We start from the raw sequence: 16,338 nt of genomic DNA on the forward strand, positions 1-16,338 counted from the left end.
GGTTTCTCAAACTCATCACAGGGGCCTGATGCACGACATTACTTTTTAAAATCTTACTGTTATTGATAAGGGGAACAAGGAACTTTTTAATTGCAAAGCGTTCATTAAAACAAAACTTGAGGAGCCAAACTTTGTATTACGGTGACCGAAGATGTGCAGTTTGAATAATAATCTTGAAATTCAGACGTACAAAGATTTTACACACTGATTTTCAACAGTAATTCCACAACCAATAAAGTTGAATCTTTTGAAAGACATGTCAAAGGTGTGAATCTGAAATTCACTTTCAAAGAAATTCACAATGAAATGCACTGTGTAAGTCCAGCATGTTGTCAGCTAAGAAATCAGCAAAAATGAACTATCTCATTACTGGCCATATAGATGAGAAAGGAAAATAAACTCATGTTTACAATGTGGATGTGAAAGAACAGTTTCTAGGTTCAGCTTCAATATTTATGTTTATGAATAATTGATATGTTCATATTGTCTAACAGCTATCTAGACGGATAAAGCTATGTATGCATCTATACATACTTATGCGTTCATACGCATCAGTATAAAACATTGATATTAGGTTTTTTCTAGACCAAATTCTAAAAAATGAGTTAAACAGTGAATCTCATAATTGTAGTAGGTCCCACCGAGATTTGAACTCGGATCGCTGGATTCAGAGTCCAGAGTGCTAACCATTACACCATGGAACCCTCTCCCACAAGAGTGACTTTTCCATTGAGACAAAAGAGAGCGCCTCAGTGATGGCCTTCTCTTATATTGATACAAAGATATCTCATTTGAATGGTCATAGTGGATAGAGCTTTAATGTGATTTGATTCTTTTCGCTATATTCTCTATAAAAGTGTTAAATATTCAAATGTTTATCAGAATATAAAAGTTATATCACAATGTTCATCTTTGCCTGTAGCATAATTAAACAGTCTACATTTCCAGACTACAGAAGCAATGTCTCTGTCTCCTGCATGGGTGGCTCCATAGAGCAATGGTTGGCAATTTGGACTTTGCATCCAATGATCCGATTTGAGACCTTGGAGGGACTTTTTTTATTACTCTTGAGCTTTTCCATTTCTTCATCTTTGTTCATTGATAGCTCAAATCCAACACCAGTAGGTTGAAAGAGTCAATTATTGAATGCTTTCAAAATGTCCATCAGCTTGAACAAGTTACATCAATACAAACTTTACAATACTTTGACATCAAATTTCTTCACAAAGTAGTTAGCCATTATAAAATCATATCCTGATTTTCTCAAACGCATTTCAGACGGGTGATTCACAGCATCACTTTTTTAAGCTTTCCTGCTATTGATAAGGCGAAAATAGCACATTTTGAATGAGAAGTTTTCTTCAATCAAACATAGAGGAACCCAAATGATGATCTCATTCAGCTAGTAAAAATGTTGTTTTATATTAGTATGGAAATCGTGAAAAGAAAATGTTTTTCATGCTGATTTACAACAGTTGATCTCCAATCGTAAAATATAAGCTTTTGGTCGGAGGCATCACAGGTACTGATCAAATTCTCATTTTTGAACTTTATTCACAAATCATATGATATGCTTTGTATACATCAACTGTATTGTTGGATCAATAATGAGTAAAAAGTGACTATCTCAATTTCAGGACATATAAAAGAGAAAGAAGTAGAAACTCATGTTTCAAATGCTGAGAGGCAACAACTGTTCATGATTTTCACCTCCACTAATTATATTTATTTTTATAATCTATATGTTTATATTTTCCTATAAATATACAGAGACATATAGCTATATATACAGAGATACATATGTACAGGTTGATTTTTACATGTTTATAAGTAAATGTGATGTTGTTCCAAATAAAACTTCTATAAACTGAATGGAAAAGAAAATTGTAAAGTTCAGATAAGTCCCACTGAAATTTGTACTCAGATCCCCGTTTTCAGAGTCCAGAGTGCTAACCATGACACCATCCACCCTCCCGTACCAGGGTGAGCTTTCCATTTTGACAGAAGAGATTTGCCTAAGGGGGCAACTTATCTTTCATTGAAAAATATTATCTCACGTAAAAACCACTGTTCAACAGAGTTATAACGTTATTTGAGTCTTTTGGGCAACATCCTTCCCCAACATAGTTCAATATGCAAAAGTTTACCAGAATAGGAAAGCAATCCAATTCAGTTTCTCTTTGACAGTAGAATATTAAAAACTTTGACATTTCCACATTGCTGCACCAGTTTGCGCTCCTTTCACATGGGAGGTTCCATGGTGTAATGGTTAGCACTTTGGACTTTGAATCCAATGATCCGAGTTCAAATCTCGGTGGGACCATTTTATGACTCTTGACCAAATCATTTTCTTTCAAGTGTATTCATTAATATCACATATCTAATACCGGTAGGGTGAAAAATTAATTTATTGATTATACTCTAAAAGTTTACTAGATGTGAGCAAATAATAGAATTTTTACAATACTTGGAAACTAAATGGCTCAAAATAATGAGAGATTTTACAAACTCACTCTGGTTTCTCAAACTCATCACAGGGGCCTGATGCACGACATTACTTTTTAAAATCTTACTGTTATTGATAAGGGGAACAAGGAACTTTTTAATTGCAAAGCGTTCATTAAAACAAAACTTGAGGAGCCAAACTTTGTATTACGGTGACCGAAGATGTGCAGTTTGAATAATAATCTTGAAATTCAGACGTACAAAGATTTTACACACTGATTTTCAACAGTAATTCCACAACCAATAAAGTTGAATCTTTTGAAAGACATGTCAAAGGTGTGAATCTGAAATTCACTTTCAAAGAAATTCACAATGAAATGCACTGTGTAAGTCCAGCATGTTGTCAGCTAAGAAATCAGCAAAAATGAACTATCTCATTACTGGCCATATAGATGAGAAAGGAAAATAAACTCATGTTTACAATGTGGATGTGAAAGAACAGTTTCTAGGTTCAGCTTCAATATTTATGTTTATGAATAATTGATATGTTCATATTGTCTAACAGCTATCTAGACGGATAAAGCTATGTATGCATCTATACATACTTATGCGTTCATACGCATCAGTATAAAACATTGATATTAGGTTTTTTCTAGACCAAATTCTAAAAAATGAGTTAAAAAGGGAATCTCATAATTGTAGTAGGTCCCACCGAGATTTGAACTCGGATCGCTGGATTCAGAGTCCAGAGTGCTAACCATTACACCATGGAACCCTCTCACAGAAGAGTGACTTTTCCATTGAGACAAAAGAGAGCGCATCAGTGATGGCCTTCTCTTATATTGATACAAAGATATCTCATTTGAATGGTCATAGTGGATAGAGCTTTAATGTGATTTGATTCTTTTCGCTATATTCTCTATAAAAGTGTTAAATATTCAAATGTTTATCAGAATATAAAAGTTATATCACAATGTTCATCTTTGCCTGTAGCATAATTAAACAGTCTACATTTCCAGACTACAGAAGCAATGTCTCTGTCTCCTGCATGGGTAGCTCCATAGAGCAATGGTTGGCAATTTGGACTTTGCATCCAATGATCCGATTTGAGACCTTGGAGGGACTTTTTTTATTACTCTTGAGCTTTTCCATTTCTTCATCTTTGTTCATTGATAGCTCAAATCCAACACCAGTAGGTTGAAAGAGTCAATTATTGAATGCTTTCAAAATGTCCATCAGCTTGAACAAGTTACATCAATACAAACTTTACAATACTTTGACATCAAATTTCTTCACAAAGTAGTTAGCCATTATAAAATCATATCCTGATTTTCTCAAACGCATTTCAGACGGGTGATTCACAGCATCACTTTTTTAAGCTTTCCTGCTATTGATAAGGCGAAAATAGCACATTTTGAATGAGAAGTTTTCTTCAATCAAACATAGAGGAACCCAAATGATGATCTCATTCAGCTAGCAAAAATGTTGTTTTATATTAGTATGGAAATCGTGAAAAGAAAATGTTTTTCATGCTGATTTACAACAGTTGATCTCCAATCGTAAAATATAAGCTTTTGGTCGGAGGCATCACAGGTACTGATCAAATTCTCATTTTTGAACTTTATTCACAAATCATATGATATGCTTTGTATACATCAACTGTATTGTTGGATCAATAATGAGTAAAAAGTGACTATCTCAATTTCAGGACATATAAAAGAGAAAGAAGTAGAAACTCATGTTTCAAATGCTGAGAGGCAACAACTGTTCATGATTTTCACCTCCACTAATTATATTTATTTTTATAATCTATATGTTTATATTTTCCTATAAATATACAGAGACATATAGCTATATATACAGAGATACATATGTACAGGTTGATTTTTACATGTTTACAAGTAAATGTGATGTTGTTCCAAATAAAACTTCTAAGAACTGAATGGAAAAGAAAATTGTAAAGTTCAGATAAGTCCCACTGAAATTTGTACTCAGATCCCCGTTTTCAGAGTCCAGAGTGCTAACCATGACACCATCCACCCTCCCGTACCAGGGTGAGCTTTCCATTTTGACAGAAGAGATTTGCCTCAGGGGGCAACTTATCTTTCATTGAAAAATATTATCTCACGTAAAAACCACTGTTCAACAGAGTTATAACGTTATTTGAGTCTTTTGGGCAACATCCTTCCCCAACATAGTTCAATATGCAAAAGTTTACCAGAATAGGAAAGCAATCCAATTCAGTTTCTCTTTGACAGTAGAATATTAAAAACTTTGACATTTCCACATTGCTGCAGCAGTTTGCGCTCCTTTCACATGGGAGGTTCCATGGTGTAATGGTTAGCACTTTGGACTTTGAATCCAATGATCCGAGTACAAATCTCGGTGGGACCATTTTATGACTCTTGACCAAATCATTTTCTTTCAAGTGTATTCATTAATATCACATATCTAATACCGGTAGGGTGAAAAATTAATTTATTGATTATACTCTAAAAGTTTACTAGATGTGAGCAAATAATAGAATTTTTACAATACCTGGAAACTAAATGGCTCAAAATAATGAGAGATTTTACAAACTCACTCTGGTTTCTCAAACTCATCACAGGGGCCTGATGCACGACATTACTTTTTAAAATCTTACTGTTATTGATAAGGGGAACAAGGAACTTTTTAATTGCAAAGCGTTCATTAAAACAAAACTTGAGGAGCCAAACTTTGTATTACGGTGACCGAAGATGTGCAGTTTGAATAATAATCTTGAAATTCAGACGTACAAAGATTTTACACACTGATTTTCAACAGTAATTCCACAACCAATAAAGTTGAATCTTTTGAAAGACATGTCAAAGGTGTGAATCTGAAATTCACTTTCAAAGAAATTCACAATGAAATGCACTGTGTAAGTCCAGCATGTTGTCAGCTAAGAAATCAGCAAAAATGAACTATCTCATTACTGGCCATATAGATGAGAAAGGAAAATAAACTCATGTTTACAATGTGGATGTGAAAGAACAGTTTCTAGGTTCAGCTTCAATATTTATGTTTATGAATAATTGATATGTTCATATTGTCTAACAGCTATCTAGACGGATAAAGCTATGTATGCATCTATACATACTTATGCGTTCATACGCATCAGTATAAAACATTGATATTAGGTTTTTTCTAGACCAAATTCTAAAAAATGAGTTAAACAGTGAATCTCATAATTGTAGTAGGTCCCACCGAGATTTGAACTCGGATCGCTGGATTCAGAGTCCAGAGTGCTAACCATTACACCATGGAACCCTCTCACAGAAGAGTGACTTTTCCATTGAGACAAAAGAGAGCGCATCAGTGATGGCCTTCTCTTATATTGATACAAAGATATCTCATTTGAATGGTCATAGTGGATAGAGCTTTAATGTGATTTGATTCTTTTCGCTATATTCTCTATAAAAGTGTTAAATATTCAAATGTTTATCAGAATATAAAAGTTATATCACAATGTTCATCTTTGCCTGTAGCATAATTAAACAGTCTACATTTCCAGACTACAGAAGCAATGTCTCTGTCTCCTGCATGGGTAGCTCCATAGAGCAATGGTTGGCAATTTGGACTTTGCATCCAATGATCCGATTTGAGACCTTGGAGGGACTTTTTTTATTACTCTTGAGCTTTTCCATTTCTTCATCTTTGTTCATTGATAGCTCAAATCCAACACCAGTAGGTTGAAAGAGTCAATTATTGAATGCTTTCAAAATGTCCATCAGCTTGAACAAGTTACATCAATACAAACTTTACAATACTTTGACATCAAATTTCTTCACAAAGTAGTTAGCCATTATAAAATCATATCCTGATTTTCTCAAACGCATTTCAGACGGGTGATTCACAGCATCACTTTTTTAAGCTTTCCTGCTATTGATAAGGCGAAAATAGCACATTTTGAATGAGAAGTTTTCTTCAATCAAACATAGAGGAACCCAAATGATGATCTCATTCAGCTAGCAAAAATGTTGTTTTATATTAGTATGGAAATCGTGAAAAGAAAATGTTTTTCATGCTGATTTACAACAGTTGATCTCCAATCGTAAAATATAAGCTTTTGGTCGGAGGCATCACAGGTACTGATCAAATTCTCATTTTTGAACTTTATTCACAAATCATATGATATGCTTTGTATACATCAACTGTATTGTTGGATCAATAATGAGTAAAAAGTGACTATCTCAATTTCAGGACATATAAAAGAGAAAGAAGTAGAAACTCATGTTTCAAATGCTGAGAGGCAACAACTGTTCATGATTTTCACCTCCACTAATTATATTTATTTTTATAATCTATATGTTTATATTTTCCTATAAATATACAGAGACATATAGCTATATATACAGAGATACATATGTACAGGTTGATTTTTACATGTTTACAAGTAAATGTGATGTTGTTCCAAATAAAACTTCTAAGAACTGAATGGAAAAGAAAATTGTAAAGTTCAGATAAGTCCCACTGAAATTTGTACTCAGATCCCCGTTTTCAGAGTCCAGAGTGCTAACCATGACACCATCCACCCTCCCGTACCAGGGTGAGCTTTCCATTTTGACAGAAGAGATTTGCCTCAGGGGGCAACTTATCTTTCATTGAAAAATATTATCTCACGTAAAAACCACTGTTCAACAGAGTTATAACGTTATTTGAGTCTTTTGGGCAACATCCTTCCCCAACATAGTTCAATATGCAAAAGTTTACCAGAATAGGAAAGCAATCCAATTCAGTTTCTCTTTGACAGTAGAATATTAAAAACTTTGACATTTCCACATTGCTGCAGCAGTTTGCGCTCCTTTCACATGGGAGGTTCCATGGTGTAATGGTTAGCACTTTGGACTTTGAATCCAATGATCCGAGTACAAATCTCGGTGGGACCATTTTATGACTCTTGACCAAATCATTTTCTTTCAAGTGTATTCATTAATATCACATATCTAATACCGGTAGGGTGAAAAATTAATTTATTGATTATACTCTAAAAGTTTACTAGATGTGAGCAAATAATAGAATTTTTACAATACCTGGAAACTAAATGGCTCAAAATAATGAGAGATTTTACAAACTCACTCTGGTTTCTCAAACTCATCACAGGGGCCTGATGCACGACATTACTTTTTAAAATCTTACTGTTATTGATAAGGGGAACAAGGAACTTTTTAATTGCAAAGCGTTCATTAAAACAAAACTTGAGGAGCCAAACTTTGTATTACGGTGACCGAAGATGTGCAGTTTGAATAATAATCTTGAAATTCAGACGTACAAAGATTTTACACACTGATTTTCAACAGTAATTCCACAACCAATAAAGTTGAATCTTTTGAAAGACATGTCAAAGGTGTGAATCTGAAATTCACTTTCAAAGAAATTCACAATGAAATGCACTGTGTAAGTCCAGCATGTTGTCAGCTAAGAAATCAGCAAAAATGAACTATCTCATTACTGGCCATATAGATGAGAAAGGAAAATAAACTCATGTTTACAATGTGGATGTGAAAGAACAGTTTCTAGGTTCAGCTTCAATATTTATGTTTATGAATAATTGATATGTTCATATTGTCTAACAGCTATCTAGACGGATAAAGCTATGTATGCATCTATACATACTTATGCGTTCATACGCATCAGTATAAAACATTGATATTAGGTTTTTTCTAGACCAAATTCTAAAAAATGAGTTAAACAGTGAATCTCATAATTGTAGTAGGTCCCACCGAGATTTGAACTCGGATCGCTGGATTCAGAGTCCAGAGTGCTAACCATTACACCATGGAACCCTCTCACAGAAGAGTGACTTTTCCATTGAGACAAAAGAGAGCGCATCAGTGATGGCCTTCTCTTATATTGATACAAAGATATCTCATTTGAATGGTCATAGTGGATAGAGCTTTAATGTGATTTGATTCTTTTCGCTATATTCTCTATAAAAGTGTTAAATATTCAAATGTTTATCAGAATATAAAAGTTATATCACAATGTTCATCTTTGCCTGTAGCATAATTAAACAGTCTACATTTCCAGACTACAGAAGCAATGTCTCTGTCTCCTGCATGGGTAGCTCCATAGAGCAATGGTTGGCAATTTGGACTTTGCATCCAATGATCCGATTTGAGACCTTGGAGGGACTTTTTTTATTACTCTTGAGCTTTTCCATTTCTTCATCTTTGTTCATTGATAGCTCAAATCCAACACCAGTAGGTTGAAAGAGTCAATTATTGAATGCTTTCAAAATGTCCATCAGCTTGAACAAGTTACATCAATACAAACTTTACAATACTTTGACATCAAATTTCTTCACAAAGTAGTTAGCCATTATAAAATCATATCCTGATTTTCTCAAACGCATTTCAGACGGGTGATTCACAGCATCACTTTTTTAAGCTTTCCTGCTATTGATAAGGCGAAAATAGCACATTTTGAATGAGAAGTTTTCTTCAATCAAACATAGAGGAACCCAAATGATGATCTCATTCAGCTAGCAAAAATGTTGTTTTATATTAGTATGGAAATCGTGAAAAGAAAATGTTTTTCATGCTGATTTACAACAGTTGATCTCCAATCGTAAAATATAAGCTTTTGGTCGGAGGCATCACAGGTACTGATCAAATTCTCATTTTTGAACTTTATTCACAAATCATATGATATGCTTTGTATACATCAACTGTATTGTTGGATCAATAATGAGTAAAAAGTGACTATCTCAATTTCAGGACATATAAAAGAGAAAGAAGTAGAAACTCATGTTTCAAATGCTGAGAGGCAACAACTGTTCATGATTTTCACCTCCACTAATTATATTTATTTTTATAATCTATATGTTTATATTTTCCTATAAATATACAGAGACATATAGCTATATATACAGAGATACATATGTACAGGTTGATTTTTACATGTTTACAAGTAAATGTGATGTTGTTCCAAATAAAACTTCTAAGAACTGAATGGAAAAGAAAATTGTAAAGTTCAGATAAGTCCCACTGAAATTTGTACTCAGATCCCCGTTTTCAGAGTCCAGAGTGCTAACCATGACACCATCCACCCTCCCGTACCAGGGTGAGCTTTCCATTTTGACAGAAGAGATTTGCCTCAGGGGGCAACTTATCTTTCATTGAAAAATATTATCTCACGTAAAAACCACTGTTCAACAGAGTTATAATGTTATTTGAGTCTTTTGGGCAACATCCTTCCCCAACATAGTTCAATATGCAAAAGTTTACCAGAATAGGAAAGCAATCCAATTCAGTTTCTCTTTGACAGTAGAATATTAAAAACTTTGACATTTCCACATTGCTGCAGCAGTTTGCGCTCCTTTCACATGGGAGGTTCCATGGTGTAATGGTTAGCACTTTGGACTTTGAATCCAATGATCCGAGTTCAAATCTCGGTGGGACCATTTTATGACTCTTGACCAAATCATTTTCTTTCAAGTGTATTCATTAATATCACATATCTAATACCGGTAGGGTGAAAAATTAATTTATTGATTATACTCTAAAAGTTTACTAGATGTGAGCAAATAATAGAATTTTTACAATACCTGGAAACTAAATGGCTCAAAATAATGAGAGATTTTACAAACTCACTCTGGTTTCTCAAACTCATCACAGGGGCCTGATGCACGACATTACTTTTTAAAATCTTACTGTTATTGATAAGGGGAACAAGGAACTTTTTAATTGCAAAGCGTTCATTAAAACAAAACTTGAGGAGCCAAACTTTGTATTACGGTGAACGAAGATGTGCAGTTTGAATAATAATCTTGAAATTCAGACGTACAAAGATTTTACACACTGATTTTCAACAGTAATTCCACAACCAATAAAGTTGAATCTTTTGAAAGACATGTCAAAGGTGTGAATCTGAAATTCACTTTCAAAGAAATTCACAATGAAATGCACTGTGTAAGTCCAGCATGTTGTCAGCTAAGAAATCAGCAAAAATGAACTATCTCATTACTGGCCATATAGATGAGAAAGGAAAATAAACTCATGTTTACAATGTGGATGTGAAAGAACAGTTTCTAGGTTCAGCTTCAATATTTATGTTTATGAATAATTGATATGTTCATATTGTCTAACAGCTATCTAGACGGATAAAGCTATGTATGCATCTATACATACTTATGCGTTCATACGCATCAGTATAAAACATTGATATTAGGTTTTTTCTAGACCAAATTCTAAAAAATGAGTTAAACAGTGAATCTCATAATTGTAGTAGGTCCCACCGAGATTTGAACTCGGATCGCTGGATTCAGAGTCCAGAGTGCTAACCATTACACCATGGAACCCTCTCACAGAAGAGTGACTTTTCCATTGAGACAAAAGAGAGCGCATCAGTGATGGCCTTCTCTTATATTGATACAAAGATATCTCATTTGAATGGTCATAGTGGATAGAGCTTTAATGTGATTTGATTCTTTTCGCTATATTCTCTATAAAAGTGTTAAATATTCAAATGTTTATCAGAATATAAAAGTTATATCACAATGTTCATCTTTGCCTGTAGCATAATTAAACAGTCTACATTTCCAGACTACAGAAGCAATGTCTCTGTCTCCTGCATGGGTAGCTCCATAGAGCAATGGTTGGCAATTTGGACTTTGCATCCAATGATCCGATTTGAGACCTTGGAGGGACTTTTTTTATTACTCTTGAGCTTTTCCATTTCTTCATCTTTGTTCATTGATAGCTCAAATCCAACACCAGTAGGTTGAAAGAGTCAATTATTGAATGCTTTCAAAATGTCCATCAGCTTGAACAAGTTACATCAATACAAACTTTACAATACTTTGACATCAAATTTCTTCACAAAGTAGTTAGCCATTATAAAATCATATCCTGATTTTCTCAAACGCATTTCAGACGGGTGATTCACAGCATCACTTTTTTAAGCTTTCCTGCTATTGATAAGGCGAAAATAGCACATTTTGAATGAGAAGTTTTCTTCAATCAAACATAGAGGAACCCAAATGATGATCTCATTCAGCTAGCAAAAATGTTGTTTTATATTAGTATGGAAATCGTGAAAAGAAAATGTTTTTCATGCTGATTTACAACAGTTGATCTCCAATCGTAAAATATAAGCTTTTGGTCGGAGGCATCACAGGTACTGATCAAATTCTCATTTTTGAACTTTATTCACAAATCATATGATATGCTTTGTATACATCAACTGCATTGTTGGATCAATAATGAGTAAAAAGTGACTATCTCAATTTCAGGACATATAAAAGAGAAAGAAGTAGAAACTCATGTTTCAAATGCTGAGAGGCAACAACTGTTCATGATTTTCACCTCCACTAATTATATTTATTTTTATAATCTATATGTTTATATTTTCCTATAAATATACAGAGACATATAGCTATATATACACAGATACATATGTACAGGTTGATTTTTACATGTTTACAAGTAAATGTGATGTTGTTCCAAATAAAACTTCTAAGAACTGAATGGAAAAGAAAATTGTAAAGTTCAGATAAGTCCCACTGAAATTTGTACTCAGATCCCCGTTTTCAGAGTCCAGAGTGCTAACCATGACACCATCCACCCTCCCGTACCAGGGTGAGCTTTCCATTTTGACAGAAGAGATTTGCCTCAGGGGGCAACTTATCTTTCATTGAAAAATATTATCTCACGTAAAAACCACTGTTCAACAGAGTTATAACGTTATTTGAGTCTTTTGGGCAACATCCTTCCCCAACATAGTTCAATATGCAAAAGTTTACCAGAATAGGAAAGCAATCCAATTCAGTTTCTCTTTGACAGTAGAATATTAAAAACTTTGACATTTCCACATTGCTGCAGCAGTTTGCGCTCCTTTCACATGGGAGGTTCCATGGTGTAATGGTTAGCACTTTGGACTTTGAATCCAATGATCCGAGTTCAAATCTCGGTGGGACCATTTTATGACTCTTGACCAAATCATTTTCTTTCAAGTGTATTCATTAATATCACATATCTAATACCGGTAGGGTGAAAAATTAATTTATTGATTATACTCTAAAAGTTTACTAGATGTGAGCAAATAATAGAATTTTTACAATACCTGGAAACTAAATGGCTCAAAATAATGAGAGATTTTACAAACTCACTCTGGTTTCTCAAACTCATCACAGGGGCCTGATGCACGACATTACTTTTTAAAATCTTACTGTTATTGATAAGGGGAACAAGGAACTTTTTAATTGCAAAGCGTTCATTAAAACAAAACTTGAGGAGCCAAACTTTGTATTACGGTGACCGAAGATGTGCAGTTTGAATAATAATCTTGAAATTCAGACGTACAAAGATTTTACACACTGATTTTCAACAGTAATTCCACAACCAATAAAGTTGAATCTTTTGAAAGACATGTCAAAGGTGTGAATCTGAAATTCACTTTCAAAGAAATTCACAATGAAATGCACTGTGTAAGTCCAGCATGTTGTCAGCTAAGAAATCAGCAAAAATGAACTATCTCATTACTGGCCATATAGATGAGAAAGGAAAATAAACTCATGTTTACAATGTGGATGTGAAAGAACAGTTTCTAGGTTCAGCTTCAATATTTATGTTTATGAATAATTGATATGTTCATATTGTCTAACAGCTATCTAGACGGATAAAGCTATGTATGCATCTATACATACTTATGCGTTCATACGCATCAGTATAAAACATTGATATTAGGTTTTTTCTAGACCAAATTCTAAAAAATGAGTTAAACAGTGAATCTCATAATTGTAGTAGGTCCCACCGAGATTTGAACTCGGATCGCTGGATTCAGAGTCCAGAGTGCTAACCATTACACCATGGAACCCTCTCACAGAAGAGTGACTTTTCCATTGAGACAAAAGAGAGCGCATCAGTGATGGCCTTCTCTTATATTGATACAAAGATATCTCATTTGAATGGTCATAGTGGATAGAGCTTTAATGTGATTTGATTCTTTTCGCTATATTCTCTATAAAAGTGTTAAATATTCAAATGTTTATCAGAATATAAAAGTTATATCACAATGTTCATCTTTGCCTGTAGCATAATTAAACAGTCTACATTTCCAGACTACAGAAGCAATGTCTCTGTCTCCTGCATGGGTAGCTCCATAGAGCAATGGTTGGCAATTTGGACTTTGCATCCAATGATCCGATTTGAGACCTTGGAGGGACTTTTTTTATTACTCTTGAGCTTTTCCATTTCTTCATCTTTGTTCATTGATAGCTCAAATCCAACACCAGTAGGTTGAAAGAGTCAATTATTGAATGCTTTCAAAATGTCCATCAGCTTGAACAAGTTACATCAATACAAACTTTACAATACTTTGACATCAAATTTCTTCACAAAGTAGTTAGCCATTATAAAATCATATCCTGATTTTCTCAAACACATTTCAGACGGGTGATTCACAGCATCACTTTTTTAAGCTTTCCTGCTATTGATAAGGCGAAAATAGCACATTTTGAATGAGAAGTTTTCTTCAATCAAACATAGAGGAACCCAAATGATGATCTCATTCAGCTAGCAAAAATGTTGTTTTATATTAGTATGGAAATCGTGAAAAGAAAATGGTTTTCATGCTGATTTACAACAGTTGATCTCCAATCGTAAAATATAAGCTTTTGGTCGGAGGCATCACAGGTACTGATCAAATTCTCATTTTTGAACTTTATTCACAAATCATATGATATGCTTTGTATACATCAACTGCATTGTTGGATCAATAATGAGTAAAAAGTGACTATCTCAATTTCAGGACATATAAAAGAGAAAGAAGTAGAAACTCATGTTTCAAATGCTGAGAGGCAACAACTGTTCATGATTTTCACCTCCACTAATTATATTTATTTTTATAATCTATATGTTTATATTTTCCTATAAATATACAGAGACATATAGCTATATATACACAGATACATATGTACAGGTTGATTTTTACATGTTTACAAGTAAATGTGATGTTGTTCCAAATAAAACTTCTAAGAACTGAATGGAAAAGAAAATTGTAAAGTTCAGATAAGTCCCACTGAAATTTGTACTCAGATCCCCGTTTTCAGAGTCCAGAGTGCTAACCATGACACCATCCACCCTCCCGTACCAGGGTGAGCTTTCCATTTTGACAGAAGAGATTTGCCTCAGGGGGCAACTTATCTTTCATTGAAAAATATTATCTCACGTAAAAACCACTGTTCAACAGAGTTATAACGTTATTTGAGTCTTTTGGGCAACATCCTTCCCCAACATAGTTCAATATGCAAAAGTTTACCAGAATAGGAAAGCAATCCAATTCAGTTTCTCTTTGACAGTAGAATATTAAAAACTTTGACATTTCCACATTGCTGCAGCAGTTTGCGCTCCTTTCACATGGGAGGTTCCATGGTGTAATGGTTAGCACTTTGGACTTTGAATCCAATGATCCGAGTTCAAATCTCGGTGGGACCATTTTATGACTCTTGACCAAATCATTTTCTTTCAAGTGTATTCATTAATATCACATATCTAATACCGGTAGGGTGAAAAATTAATTTATTGATTATACTCTAAAAGTTTACTAGATGTGAGCAAATAATAGAATTTTTACAATACCTGGAAACTAAATGGCTCAAAATAATGAGAGATTTTACAAACTCACTCTGGTTTCTCAAACTCATCACAGGGGCCTGATGCACGACATTACTTTTTAAAATCTTACTGTTATTGATAAGGGGAACAAGGAACTTTTTAATTGCAAAGCGTTCATTAAAACAAAACTTGAGGAGCCAAACTTTGTATTACGGTGACCGAAGATGTGCAGTTTGAATAATAATCTTGAAATTCAGACGTACAAAGATTTTACACACTGATTTTCAACAGTAATTCCACAACCAATAAAGTTGAATCTTTTGAAAGACATGTCAAAGGTGTGAATCTGAAATTCACTTTCAAAGAAATTCACAATGAAATGCACTGTGTAAGTCCAGCATGTTGTCAGCTAAGAAATCAGCAAAAATGAACTATCTCATTACTGGCCATATAGATGAGAAAGGAAAATAAACTCATGTTTACAATGTGGATGTGAAAGAACAGTTTCTAGGTTCAGCTTCAATATTTATGTTTATGAATAATTAATATGTTCATATTGTCTAACAGCTATCTAGACGGATAAAGCTATGTATGCATCTATACATACTTATGCGTTCATACGCATCAGTATAAAACATTGATATTAGGTTTTTTCTAGACCAAATTCTAAAAAATGAGTTAAACAGTGAATCTCATAATTGTAGTAGGTCCCACCGAGATTTGAACTCGGATCGCTGGATTCAGAGTCCAGAGTGCTAACCATTACACCATGGAACCCTCTCACAGAAGAGTGACTTTTCCATTGAGACAAAAGAGAGCGCATCAGTGATGGCCTTCTCTTATATTGATACAAAGATATCTCATTTGAATGGTCATAGTGGATAGAGCTTTAATGTGATTTGATTCTTTTCGCTATATTCTCTATAAAAGTGTTAAATATTCAAATGTTTATCAGAATATAAAAGTTATATCACAATGTTCATCTTTGCCTGTAGCATAATTAAACAGTCTACATTTCCAGACTACAGAAGCAATGTCTCTGTCTCCTGCATGGGTGGCTCCATAGAGCAATGGTTGGCAATTTGGACTTTGCATCCAATGATCCGATTTGAGACCTTGGAGGGACTTTTTTTATTACTCTTGAGCTTTTCCATTTCTTCATCTTTGTTCATTGATAGCTCAAATCCAACACCAGTAGGTTGAAAGAGTCAATTATTGAATGCTTTCAAAATGTCCATCAGCTTGAACAAGTTACATCAATACAAACTTTACAATACTTTGACATCAAATTTCTTCACAAAGTAGTTAGCCATTA

General features: G+C 33.9%; 11 non-coding genes across 11 annotated transcripts; 4 read left to right on the forward strand and 7 right to left on the reverse strand.

Moving 5' to 3' along the window:
* Window positions 1–632: 632 nt before the first annotated feature.
* TRNAQ-CUG (transfer RNA glutamine (anticodon CUG)) lies at window positions 633–704 on the reverse strand. The gene has a single exon. It is a non-coding gene; the product is annotated as a tRNA-Gln (tRNA).
* Window positions 705–2,251: 1,547 nt separating this feature from the next.
* TRNAQ-UUG (transfer RNA glutamine (anticodon UUG)) lies at window positions 2,252–2,323 on the forward strand. The gene has a single exon. It is a non-coding gene; the product is annotated as a tRNA-Gln (tRNA).
* An 825-nt stretch (window positions 2,324–3,148) lies between these two features.
* TRNAQ-CUG (transfer RNA glutamine (anticodon CUG)) lies at window positions 3,149–3,220 on the reverse strand. The gene has a single exon. It is a non-coding gene; the product is annotated as a tRNA-Gln (tRNA).
* A 2,444-nt stretch (window positions 3,221–5,664) lies between these two features.
* On the reverse strand, window positions 5,665–5,736 carry TRNAQ-CUG (transfer RNA glutamine (anticodon CUG)). The gene has a single exon. It is a non-coding gene; the product is annotated as a tRNA-Gln (tRNA).
* A 2,444-nt stretch (window positions 5,737–8,180) lies between these two features.
* TRNAQ-CUG (transfer RNA glutamine (anticodon CUG)) lies at window positions 8,181–8,252 on the reverse strand. The gene has a single exon. It is a non-coding gene; the product is annotated as a tRNA-Gln (tRNA).
* A 1,547-nt stretch (window positions 8,253–9,799) lies between these two features.
* On the forward strand, window positions 9,800–9,871 carry TRNAQ-UUG (transfer RNA glutamine (anticodon UUG)). The gene has a single exon. It is a non-coding gene; the product is annotated as a tRNA-Gln (tRNA).
* An 825-nt stretch (window positions 9,872–10,696) lies between these two features.
* On the reverse strand, window positions 10,697–10,768 carry TRNAQ-CUG (transfer RNA glutamine (anticodon CUG)). Its single transcript has one exon. It is a non-coding gene; the product is annotated as a tRNA-Gln (tRNA).
* A 1,547-nt stretch (window positions 10,769–12,315) lies between these two features.
* Window positions 12,316–12,387, forward strand: TRNAQ-UUG (transfer RNA glutamine (anticodon UUG)). Its single transcript has one exon. It is a non-coding gene; the product is annotated as a tRNA-Gln (tRNA).
* Window positions 12,388–13,212: 825 nt separating this feature from the next.
* TRNAQ-CUG (transfer RNA glutamine (anticodon CUG)) lies at window positions 13,213–13,284 on the reverse strand. The gene has a single exon. It is a non-coding gene; the product is annotated as a tRNA-Gln (tRNA).
* Window positions 13,285–14,831: 1,547 nt separating this feature from the next.
* Window positions 14,832–14,903, forward strand: TRNAQ-UUG (transfer RNA glutamine (anticodon UUG)). The gene has a single exon. It is a non-coding gene; the product is annotated as a tRNA-Gln (tRNA).
* An 825-nt stretch (window positions 14,904–15,728) lies between these two features.
* TRNAQ-CUG (transfer RNA glutamine (anticodon CUG)) lies at window positions 15,729–15,800 on the reverse strand. The gene has a single exon. It is a non-coding gene; the product is annotated as a tRNA-Gln (tRNA).
* Window positions 15,801–16,338: the final 538 nt, after the last annotated feature.

Source organism: Triturus cristatus, chromosome 5_2 (assembly GCF_964204655.1).
Source record: "Triturus cristatus chromosome 5_2, aTriCri1.1, whole genome shotgun sequence".
Classification (NCBI taxonomy): domain Eukaryota; kingdom Metazoa; phylum Chordata; class Amphibia; order Caudata; family Salamandridae; genus Triturus; species Triturus cristatus.